Genomic DNA, 13,360 nt, shown 5'->3' on the forward strand with positions numbered 1-13,360 from the left:
GTGAGGTGGCACAATCATAGCTCACTGTAACCTCCATCCCCCGGGCTCAAGCCATCCTCGTGCCTCAGCCTCCCCCACAGCTGGGAGTACAGGCAGTGTTGCCATGGCTGGCCAACTTTTAAATTAGGTAACCCTTCCCAATAACTTTCACAATTAGTTAACATCTTCTACATTCCTATTTATTTTCCCCTTTTTAATACAAACACATGCCCATTAAATAAGCAAAATAGGAAAAAAATTTTAATCACCCAAAGCCCTACCATCTACTTACCAGAGACAATAATGGCACAAGGATATACTGCCAAATTACACTAACTTTTAGGAATCCAAAGCAATAGAAAAATCTCCAGTTTTCAATTTATTCTTCTTAGATTTCTAATCAAGAAAACCTATTTTCTATACTAAAGCAAATACATACGAAAGGAAAAGACACACTTATGAAGCAAAGGGATGAACTGGAGTCCTAATGTTACGATAGGCTGGTAGTCATTTATTTGTCATCACTGAGGTATTTTCAGAAAATAGCCATGGTTCCCAGAACTTTAACAAGCACAATGATCCACTCTTAGATACTTTAAAGTCAGATAAGAAGACATCTATCCCTTAACTAGTTGTTATACACTATATGTAAATAAAACCATATAATTTAAATTTCCTCAATTAATTTCACAGACAGTACCCAACCTCACATCACCATGATCTTTGACATAAATGTCAATGTTTTATTGTGAATCGTGACAGACTATCTACATAGCATACTCATGATTTACAATTTGAGATTGTCAACCCAGCCAGTAACCTATGTAGCACTGAATTCAAATACCAGAAAAAGGACCCAGATTCCCTCACCACCTAGCGGGGCTCAAGTGCGCTACACAGCCTGGTAAGGAATGGGGACTAATTACAAGGTTGTAAGCAGGTACTACTATAGTCAGATGAGTTTTTGACAGGTTATTCTAAAAACACTGAGAAAAGAAAACTGTTGTAGTATTCCAGATAAGATTATTTGGTCTGTAAAAGGACAGTGTCAAGGATATAGAAAAGAACCATCAAGGAATTTCAAAGGGTAAACTGGATGTGATTATATAGTACCACATCAAATGATCATCAGGCTCAAAGGTGGCACAGGGGAGCAGGAGGCTGCTTTCTCCAGGTACTCTCTTTCCCAGGCTTGCCCAGCAGTCCTGGGAACTGACATATATATATATGGAAACCATCACTCTGAGCAAACTATCGCAAGGACAGAAAACCAAACACCACATGTTCTCACTCATAGGTGGAAACTGAACAATGAGAACACTTGGACACAGGATGGGGAACATCACACACCGGGGCCTGTCGTGCGGTGGGGGGAGCGGGGAGGGATAGCATTAGGAGATATTCCTAATGTAAATGAGGAGTTAATGGGTGCAGCACACCAACATGGCACATGTATACATATGTAACAAACCTGCACGTTGTGCACATGTACCCTAGAACTTAAAGTATAATAAAAACAAAAAATAAAAAAAAAAGTCTTCTTCAAGTTTACCATCAAAAACTGCTATAAATGATTTGCAAGTATTTTCTTCCATCTTGTGGGTTGTCTTTTCACTTTCTTGATGGTGTCCTTTGAAGTGCAAAAATGTTTAATTTTGATGAAGTCCAATTCATCAATTTTTATTCTTGTTGCTGGTCTCATATTTAAGAAAACTTTGCCAAATCCAAGATCATGACAATTTACTCCTATGTTTGCTTCTCAGGATTTTATAGTTTTAGTCTTTACATTTATGTGGATTAGCTCAAAATGGATCCATTTGATTCATTTTTTTTGTATCCATAGTTTTTGTATATGGTGTTGGGTAAAGGTCCTACTCCAGGTTTTGCATGTTTACATATCTAGTTGTCCCTGTGCCAGTTTTCAAACTTCCTTCCCCACTGAATAATCTTGGCACCCTTGTCAAAAATCAGTTGGTTATATATGTATGGGTTCGTATCTGACTCTCATTTCTATCCCACTGGTCTATACATCTATCCTTCTGCCAGTATTATATTGTCGTTATTACCATTGTCTTGTAGTAAGTTTTAAAGTCAGTAAGTATGAGTTCTCCTACATTGTTCCTCATTTTCAAAAGATTATTTTGGCTATTCTCAGTCCCTTGCAATTCCACATGAATTTGAGAGTCAGCTTGTCGATTTTACAAAGAACTCATCTGGGATTCTGACAGGGATGAAGTTAAATCTGCAGATGAGTTTAGGGAGGACTGCCATCTTAAATGTTAAGCCTTCGGCCCATGATCATGGGATACTTTTACATTTATTTAGATCTTCTTTCATTTCTTTCAACAATGTTTTATAGTTTTCAGAGTGCAAGTTTTACACTTCTTAAATTTATTAGTAAGTATTTTATTATTGTTGATGCTATGGTAAATGAAGTTGCTTTCTTAATTTCATTTTCTGATTGCTCATTGTAAGTATGCAGTATTCAGTTGAAGTGTGTCAAATACTATTGATTTTTGTATATTGATCTTGTATCCTGCAACCTTGATGAACACAAGGGATTTGTGTCTACAATACATATGGAACAATTACAATTCAGTAATAAAAAGACAAAACAACCCAATTAGAGATGGATAATTCAAGAATGGATAAACAAACTGCAATACATGCAAACAAATGGAATATTATTCAGCAATTTAAAAAATGAGCTATCAAGCCATAAAAAACACAGAAGAACCCTAAATGTATATTGCTAGGTGAAAGAAGCCAGTCTGAAGAGGACACACACTACATGATCTATTACATGACATTCTGGGAGAGGCAAAATTAGAGAGAGTAAAAAGCTCAGTAATGACTGGAGGTAGGAGGAAGAGGAGGAGGAGGAATGAATCAGTGGAGCACAGGAGATTTTTAGGGCAATGAAACTGTTCTACATAATAGTGTAATGGTGGGTACATGACATTATACATTTGTCAAATCCAAAAATCTATAAAACACAGAGTGAATGCTATGTAAACTATGAACTTCAGATTAAGTATCAGTTCATCGAATCTAATAAATGTAGCACAGTAACGCAAGATGTTAAGAGTCGGGAAGACTGGGTGGGGGCATTGCAGGGGAGCATATGTGAACTCTCCGCACTTTTCTATTTTTTCTAAAACTGCTAGAAAAAAAGAGTCCATTATGTTTTTAAAATAAAATGATCCCTAGCAGGAAAAAAATGGCAAAAGATCTCAACAAATATTTCTCCAAAGAAGATATACACACAGCCAATAAGCATGCAATAAGACACTAGACATTACTGTTAACAGGAAAATACAAATCAAAACCACAATGAGATACAATTTCACATACATTAGAATGGCTACAATTAAAAAGTCACAGTGTTTGTGAAGATGTGGAGAAACTGAAATTTTAATACACTGCTGGAAGGAATAAAAAATAATGCAGCCACTTCAAAAAGTAGTTTGGCAGTTCCTCAATTAGACAGTTATCATGCATCCGAGCAATTCTGCTCCAGATATACACCGAAGAAAAATGTCTACACAAAAACTTGTACACCAATGTTTATAGCAGCATTATTCGTAATAGCCAAAAGGGGTTAACAATGTCCTAAATGTCCATCAACTGACAAGTGGATAAACAAAATCCAGTGTATCCATGTAACAGAATATCATTTGGCCATAAAAAGTAAGTACTGATACATGTTACAGCATAGACAAATCTTGCAAGCATTATGCCAAGTGAAAGAATCCAGTAACAAAAGCCCATATGATATATAATCCCATTTATATGAAACACACACAATAGGGAATCCAGAGACAGAAAGATTGGTGATTGCCAGTGCTACAACTGCAGGGGTGCAGATGACAGATGTGGAGAGATGGAATTGAAAGCTAAAGGGCACACGAGGCAGGGTGTTGTGGTCCATGCCTGTACTCCTAGCTACTAGGGAGACTGAGGTGGGAGGATCACTTGAGCCCAAGAGTTCAAGGCTGCACTAAGCTATGATTACACCACTGCATTCCAGCCTGGGCTGGTCGACTGAACAAGACCCCATCTCTTAAATAAATAAATAAATAAATAAATAAATAAATAAATAAAAATAAATAAAATAAGGTAAAGGGCATAGGATTTTATTTGTTTTTTTTTGAGGTGGAGAAACAATTCTAAAATTGATTGGAATGTTGGTTACCAACATCTGTGAATATGCTAAAACCACTGAACTGTATACTTTGAGTAGGTGAATTACATGGTATGTGAATTACCAATAAAGCTGTTTTAGAAATCCTAGTATTTGCTGTGCTATAACTGTGACAAAGTACCACAGGGCAATAATTGCAGAGCCAACCCTACCATTACAGTATGACACAGGAAAACTTAAAACTGCACTTGCGATCAAGCTAGATGCAGAGCATGTTAGCACAGCAAAAAATAAATGACTACACTAAAGACCCATCCTTCAAGGATTACAGAATTTAAGTGCTGAAAAGGAGAGTACAACTCCTCTGTTTTTTTAAAAAAGGTAAGAACTCATGACTTAATTAGTCACTTGTAAAATTCTGGATTGCTAAGAGATTTTCAAATAGAATTTAAAAGAAAACACACGACCAAGACAATAAAGACAATCTATAGATAAATTTACTATTACCTTTAGCTTTTGAACATACAGCCAAAAATCCATCTTCTGTCACTGCTTTAAACAAAGGTCTGACTCCTTATGTATCTCTGCCCAGGAACACTTTCTTATTGACAGAATCCAGAAAAACAAACGCAAACACACCATCCAACATACAAATTGTTTGCTCAATTCCTCCTTTGTCATAAAGATGAAGGATTATCTCACCATCCACTTTGATCTGGTATTCAAATTCAAAATAGTGTTGCACCTTAGGAAGCAATAGCAAAACCAAAACGTTATAGACTCCTTGTGCATTCACTAATAATTTTTTATTGCAAAGTTGCTTCAGTATTTCTGGAGCTCTAAAATCATTTCATGCACTTTCGTGATTTAGAAGAATCATAGCATTATCAAACTAGGGTTTGCTTCAACTCATAATTCTGCAAATTCTGTTCAACATAAAGCTGAATCCATGAAAGTTTTAGTTGCAGTCTGATAAACAGAATATAATGGGAATGTACCAGAATAGCAACCTGTAGAGCAATGGAAATGCATATTATATACGTACCATGTATGTGATACATAAATATTTATATATAGGCAAATTGAATATCTCTTATCTGAAATGTTTGGAACCAGAAGTGTTTTGGGTTTTGGAATTTTTTTTTGGATTTTAGAATATTTGCATCTACGTGAGATATCTTGGGGATGAGACCCAAGTCTAAACGTGAAATTCACTCATGTTTCACATATCTTATACACATAGCCTAAAGCTAATTTTATATAAAATTTCAAATAATTTTGTGCATGAAACAAAGTTTGTGTACACGGAACCATCAGAAAGCAAAGGTGTCACTATCTCAGCTACCATGCGGAAAATCTGTGGCTGACATCACTGACCATCATTTCTGACTCTGAATTTATATGCTACTGATGAGCAATCATTTTCACACACTTATTCACACATAAGTAAAAAATATGACATACCATTAATACAGTAAAAAATAATAAGCAACACAGTAGCATCACCAGAATACCTGCATCAGCTGTTAAACAGCTGTACAAACAATGGCAAGCTTTCAGGCTCCACCTACAAAGATGTGTTTTGATTAAAAGGTCACTGTACATTGTATTTTTTTTCTTTTTTTAGGTGAGAAGAACTATCAGAAGAGTTGAGCAACTAGGAGGTCAGCCCTCTGAGGCTGAGGACGCATTCTGCCAGATGACTTTTTATAATGTTTCTCCAGAGTCATCTGCCTCATTATCAATGGCTTTTGTCTTGGAAGTCTCTAATTTTATAAACTGACATGACCTCTTGTTCTGTTATGAATGCAGGTAGCTCTAGTCCTTCAATAGCTTCAATACCTCTATCACACATTTTCACCATGTCATCCATACCTTTACACTACAGTCCAATTTCTCCAACAGCTTGACTTTCTGTGTTACAAGTGTTTCTACTTTGCCTTATCATTGCTGCTTGTAGGGATTATCTACAGGCCTTATTGACATTTTCAGTATGTTAACACCACAGAGCAGAGAATAAGCAAAAATACAAAACGGGTAATGCACTTAGGTCCCATCTGTGGGGATCCTGCCATGGGCGTGTCCAGCTTGCACGTGTGCCATTCTGTGACCTTTTGTGGGCGTGCTTGCATGGGGAAATCTGAGCACGTGTAGAAAAGTTATACTGCAGCTGAAGGGGGCTGAGAGGGTCTTTTTTCACTAGAGAACGTCAAATAAACTGTGTGTTGTACACCTGCATTTTGACTGGGACATCAAAATCCACATGTAGTGTCATGTCAGTGCTCAAAAAGTTTCAGGTTTTGGAGCATTTCAAATTTCAGATTTTCAGATTAGGGATGCTCAATCTCTGAAGTTAAGGTAATAGGTTGCTTGGTTGCCATGACACTAAAAAACGTATCTTCCGCAACTGTAAACTTTTGGTTTGAGAAGACAGTATTGGCTAAGAAGTTCCTTCAGTCCAGCTTCAAAGACCTAGCTATAAAAATGTAAAGCAAAGGGACAAACATCATTTGGCATCATTCCCTGAAAAATGGCTCCATCACAATAACACATACATATTCCAAAACAAAGCTGCTTGTCCTCAGGGGTGGATGACAACGCCCAGTGCTTCCACCACTGCAGTAGCATTAAAACTACCCCTCACTGAGAGATAAAATGATGGTGGCGCTTTATTAGTCTGCATGCCCCAAAGGAACAGCAAAGGGACTGTCTGCCACTGCATGCAGAGTAAGGAGGTTTGATTAGGCTACTCCCCAATTCTGACACTCTCCACCATCACTGGCAAACTATGAGGATGAAAAGTCCTTGATGTATTACTCTTTGTATGTCATACTCACATTTTTGGCTGACATTACAGAAAGAAGAGGTTTAAATCAGGTGGAAATCCTAGGTTAAGTTTAAAACATGTTTTCAAATCTCAAAAACTAAACCTATTATGTATGTGCACGACCCATAAATATGCTTCACACTCCATCCAGCTCACTCCATAATTTGTGAACCTTTTGTCTGTAAGCCCTCAATGAACTGTCCAAAAATGGGTTTTGCCTCCAGTGACTATAAAGCCACTACCTGGTCACCCCTCTCTGCTCTATCAGGGATGATCTGTAACTAGCAGGTGGGGTCTGGAAACATTCTGCTGACTGTTCTGGGCTGAACTGCCTGAAGGGTAAGTGACCATAAAGCATGGAAAACTGTCATTAGCTGAAAAAAATAAACCCAGCACCTAGGACAATAGATACATGCCATATACTCCCAAATAGATGACGGGTCTCCGACTTGTTTTCTGCCTCTTAGGAGCTTATGAAACTAAAGTTCACAATTAATGGGGAAGGGAGGAGACAGATGATCTTCATTGCCTTAGTTATAAACTTGCTTTGGTCTATGGTGATCCTGTGTTAAACTGTGAAATAGAATCTATCATCCTGGCTCTCAGAAGCCCTTGACTTCATCCTTTTAGTGCTTTTCTTACTTATTTTCAAACCTTCACCTCTCTCACATTGAAAATCCCAACTCTTAATATCCTCTCTAACAAACTACCCCTTCCCACCAACCACCACCACCTACCTCACTCTATCATCTAAATCTGTTTCAAGATATAAAAATCTTGGTAATTTATATCTTAACACAAATTACATACTACCTCTTCAAAAAGCAAGTTAAGCCTGATTCTAATTGTGAGATGAAAAGCTTTTTCCCTGTGAAGAAATTTTAAATATCATCAAGCATGTGGAGTGGTGCTAGCGAGGCCGTGGTGCAAGGAATCAAATTCCAAAGGCGATTGTTTTCTCTATCTTTGTATAAAAATGTCCTTGCCCCAATTAAAGCCTCCACCAAGTTAAAAAAAAAAAAAAAAAAAGCATTTGGTGATATTAGCAAGCAACAGTTTCCCAAATCTACCTTGCCACCTCTTTGGCCTAAACTCTGCAGGTAATTTATTTAAAAAAGAGAAGGTCCTTTGGGTAACAGAGGTATCACTTCCTACTCTCTTAAACCAAACTCCGATGCTGCATCTTAGATAAAAGCCCTCAAATCTGGCCTCCTGAAGTCACGCTGTCATTTAACTTGGCTGCAGGCCCCTGATCCTCCCCTGCAGGGAGAGGGCCTGCTCTTTGCCCCAGCCTTTACCCCATTCCTACTTTCTTTCACTCAGTCCCCCTCCACTCCCAGCACACCTCTGGCTGTATTTTATTAGTAGTAGCAAACTTTACTTTTATCAAAAAGGTGGTAGGGGGTATTTTTGAGCTTATGTTGCATAATACTTTATATAAGCCTAAAATATACATCCTGTTCATTAGATTTCCAGCTGCCCCAACTACATAAGCTGAGATGCTTGGTAGAAGCAATGGAACAAACTTCTCTAGTTTTACAAATATTAACATTTGACTAATTTAGAACAGAAATTAATTATTTTCAAAATATTTAACTTCTAGTAACGTTTTAGCAAAAAAAAAAAAAACACCACTGTCCAAGTAAAACAGGGCACTTCCTATTTCATTTAAGGAGAAAGCCAAGCTGATAATGCCATCATACCGCCTAGCATTCTCATGTATATGACACTGATTTGACTTAGAAAGAAAAAAGTTTCAATACTCTCTTCTAACTTCCCACTAGCAGGAAATTCCATTCTTGCCTTTCCTTTTCACCATTTCATCTACAATCACCTAGAAAAATGATGTCTGGTGCATATTAGGCCCTTAATAAAGGAATAAAGAAATGTGTGAAAGGAATTTCTTGAATAACTATTTCAAAACTTTTTGAACAAGAAGACTATTATTAAGAGTGTTCCCATGAGCAGACAACAAACAATGACAAAAGCTATTAATTCAGAGATAAAAATGTCCAAAACAGTTAGGATATAAATCTCTATCAGTGCATGACAGGTATCTATCAAGAAGTCTCAAAAAAATACCAAGAAACATCACAACCAAATGCATGAACCTTGAATGAAATCTGGCTCAAAACAAACAAAAACCAGCTATAAAGATATTCTTGGTATAACTTTGAGAGGCCAAGGTGAGCAGATTGCCTGAGCTCAGGAGTTCCAGACCACCCTGGGCCCCTGTCTTTACTAAAATACAAAAAATTAGCCAAGCATGGTGACAGGTGGGCCTGTAGTCCCAGCTACTCAGGAGGCTGAAGAAGGAGAATAGCTTGAACCTGGGAGGCAGAGGTTGCAGTGAGCCGAGATCGCAACACTGCACTCCAGCCTGGGTGACAAAGTTGAAACTCTGTCTCAAAAAAAAAAAAAAAACAAAAAATCCTCCAGACACTTAAGGAAATTTAAGTATAAACTGGATATTAGGTGGTATTATGGTTTTTTGTGTGTGTGTGTGTGTGTGAGACAGAGTCTTGCTCTGTCTCCCAGGCTGGAGTGCAGTGGCTCAATCTTGGCTCACTGCAAGCTCCACCTCCCGGGTTCACGCCATTCTCCTGCCTCAGCCAAGTAACCGGGACTACAGGTGCCCGCCACCACACCTGGCTGATTTATTTTTGTATTTTTGGTGGAGACAGGGTTTCACCATGTTAGCCAGCGACCTCCTGACCTCCTTGACCTCCTGACCTCGTGATCTGCCTGCCTCGGCCTCCCAAAATGCTGGGATTACAGGCGTGAGCCACCGCACCCGGCCAGGTGGTATTATGGATTCTTAGGTTTAATAATGGTATTGATGTTATGTAGAAAAATGTCCTTATTCTTAGGAGACAAATGCTTATATATTTAGGAGTGTCACAAAATCTGCACCATACTCTGAAATGATTTGGCAAAAAACTGTGTGTGTGTGTGTGTGTGTGTGTGTGTGTAGAAAGCAAAATCAAGCAAATATGGCAAAACAATGATTATTCAATCTAGGTGCTCACTATTCTGTTTTTTTCTGTATGTTAGAATTTTTTTCAAAACAAAAAGCTGGGGAGAAGGAGAAAAAATTCTGAGAGTTTTATCACTCTTTTTGTGACCAAGTCATTTCACTCACCATTTTATTTATCAGTTCCCTATCTACATACTTAGAGCAAATGAGATAACATAGAATGCTTTGCAAAGTAAAAAGCATGATACAGAATATATAATATCATCGTAACCAACAAGCTCTGAAGTTTAATCGCATCCAGACATCTGGTTTCTTTTTCCTTACCTTCTTATGGTTGTAGATTTCACCACTGTAACAGAGCCACATATATGGATATTTCTTCACTTAAACTGGCTGCATTCCAAACAGCGGGTCAACTACCACCAACCGGTGAAATCCAAAGCAGCAGCTGGTGTATCCATTGACATTCTCAAAACAGAATGCATCTGGACCCCTGTGTGCAATCTTCATAGCACACAGACACTAAACAGAAAGGCAGTCATTGCTGCCAAACAGGACCCAAATGCCACACATGGTGCAATGAAGCTATAAGCTCCCTATGGAGAGAAAAGTAGACAAATCAAAAATATTCAATATCCAGTCCAAGTCTGCATTAAATCTTGATTCCAGAAACGTGCATAAACCACTTCAAAGACTAAAATTTAAACCATCTTTTCTATAGCGATTTCCCATTAGGTTGGCAGGCATACGAGAGTAGAGAATGATTTAATTTACTTACAAGTATTCAGAAAAGATAGTGACCTCTACATTCAACCAGCTATAGCAGCTTAGCACCCAGCCAAAGCCTGCATCTCTCCCACCTTAAGATTTAGTGGTTGGCTAGAGTTGGCAGCATCCAGGCCACATCTATTTCTGCATTCTAAGTTTGCTTCCAAGATAAAGATACAAAAAATGCAGGCTGGCTCCAACCTAGCCAGAGATCCCAGCCCCACTCTCTGCATCCCAAAATCCCTCAAAGATCCAAGAGACTTTCCAGATTTCTACAGTCTCCTCTCAGGTTCCCTTGACAGTTAAATGCCCTCTCTTTACGTCAACTAGCTGCAGGTAGAACATAATGGGTACAACAGAAAATCACTGTAAGTGTAATATGAAGATACACAGCTCTTTTAAGCATTTCATTATATTACATCTAGCTTACTTCTAAGTGATTGATGTGACTGAAGAAAGTCTAAAGGGAAAAAAAGCAATTTAATTTGATAAATTAAATTATCAATTACAGCCAAATTATTTGCCTATAACAAATTAAACATTTTAAGTTGACAGAAGATACAAAATGTTTAAATATTTATATTAATGTTTGTATAAATTAAACATTATAGCCAAATTATTTGGCTATAACAAAATTAAACATTTTAAGTTGACAGAAGATACAAACATTTTAAGTTGACAGAAGATATAAAATGTTCACTATCAAAATGTCAAAATGTCGCTACTGATAAAAATGTTCTCAAATATTTCTGTCTCAAACTTGCATTGTTCAGTAAGGAAGCAAAATAGGTGGGACATATACAGCAACAACATCCCTCAAAAAACAACTTGGCTAATTCCTATAAGCCAGGAAGCAAATACATCATCCTTACATATGTTAATTACCTTCCAATTTCAAATTCTCAACTGTGAAATCAAGGGCTATTTTATTTGGCTGCTGCCAGCTCAAAATGACTGTTTTTATTAAAACATCTCTAACTTGAAAAATATTTGGTGTTTTCTAAAAAACTGTAAATTGCAGCAAATGGCCAGATAATTTTGGATAAACACCCTACAGAAAAAATATATATTCAAGTTGCATAAGTTACTTTGCGCAATCCTTTGAGGATATTTCATTTACATCTAAATGAACCACAGGTTTAGCTGGCTTTTCTGGAAAACCAGAAGCGAATAATGTATGATTATAATGAAAACCATCTCAAGCAATTTGGAAATGAAGTACCACATGTCCTATGCTGTCCCTTCCATACGCTTGACCAAATATCCTACAACAAATTGTTTACTTTGAGAATTTAGCAGGAAAATTCCATGAGATTTAAATGAGATGACTACTAATAAGCCATCTGCCTTTGACTCTATACCAATTAAAAACGGGTTAGGAAAGTGCTTTGAAAATCAAGTGTGTTCATCAGGGAATCATTTACCTAAGTCTTCTTACCACTGCTTATTAGTGAATATTAAGCCTGATATAGTAAATACACGCTAACCACTAAATTGAAGGGGAAAGAGGGAGAACAAAGAGGCATGTAAAGTACACTTACTTTTTCTAGTAGGAAAAAGCCAATTAAAACTATCACCTATTATTTTTATTGGAATCAGTCTTATAGGAGGGCAAACTTCCTACTGCCGCTACCTATTCTGTTTTTCTTATTTCTTCCTAAACTTCTAGAGCCGTGCTGTCCAATAAATATGTGAGCCACATATGTAATTTTAAATATACCAGTAAGCCCCATTAAAAGAAAAAGGTGAAATTAATTTTAAATATACTTAACTCAATATGTCCCAAATAGTAATCATAGTAATAATAATTTTAACATGTAATCAATATAAAAAGTTATCAAGCAGATATTTTACACTGTTCTTCCTACTCCAACGACAAAATCCAGTGTATTTAACACAACACATCTCAATTAGGACCAGCCAGCATTTCAAGTGCTCAACAGTTACAAGTGGCTAGCGCCTACTGAATTGGACACTGCAGTTTCAGTGCATTTAATTTCTATTCCACTTAGCGCTACTTAAAACTTCACCCCCTCACCTGACAATTATGTTAAGATCTCAGTAAGTAACCAATTACAGGCAGTTTCAAGCCCTACTTTACCTCTGATTACTCTTACAGCGATGCAATGGATCATGATTTAAAATTTAGAAAAAAAACTGCTGTTAAATTATTAGTGAAGCACCCAGGACAATGGACAGTAAAGAAATAATGTAGGCCACGGGCCGAGATGACAAAACGGTCCTTTTATTTAAAGCTATAACAACAATCTGAAGCCAGCCCTGTAAAATAGACATCCATTGAAAAAGGCATGCTAGTTCTTTTGCCTTTTTGTGTACTTGGCCTCCTGTGTCCCTAAACAGACCTCTTCTCCGCAGGGTTTGCTCAGCAAGTCACTTGTTGAGTCTTGCAGTCTACAGAGGCGGTGGGGAATGGCAGGGGCTGGCATAGGAGAGGGGAGAAGGCAAGGTGAGGGGGCCAGGTGAGGAGGGGGGCAGTTGAAGGGGAGTTCAAGACCAGCCTGGGCAACATGGTGAGACCCCCCGCTCCCCGCCGCCGCCATCTCTGGTCTCACTAACATACAAATACGCACAAATTAAACTTAAAAATTTAAAAATTTAAAAATTGTCCAAAAAGTGAAATATTTACATGGATTGTGTATATATT

General features: G+C 37.6%; 1 long non-coding RNA gene across 1 annotated transcript in view; it reads right to left on the reverse strand.

The window, feature by feature from the left end:
- Window positions 1–3,985: 3,985 nt before the first annotated feature.
- LOC129030759 (uncharacterized) overlaps window positions 3,986–13,360 on the reverse strand; it is a 49,036-nt gene continuing 39,661 nt past the window's right edge. The window contains exons 4-5 of the long non-coding RNA XR_008500746.2: window positions 10,252–10,523; window positions 3,986–4,868 (exon numbers count right to left, since the gene is read on the reverse strand). This is a non-coding gene — a long non-coding RNA (uncharacterized LOC129030759). The remainder of the gene's footprint in view (window positions 4,869–10,251; window positions 10,524–13,360) is intronic.

The sequence above is a fragment of the Pongo pygmaeus genome, chromosome 12, assembly GCF_028885625.2.
Source record: "Pongo pygmaeus isolate AG05252 chromosome 12, NHGRI_mPonPyg2-v2.0_pri, whole genome shotgun sequence".
Taxonomy (NCBI): Eukaryota; Metazoa; Chordata; class Mammalia; order Primates; family Hominidae; genus Pongo; species Pongo pygmaeus.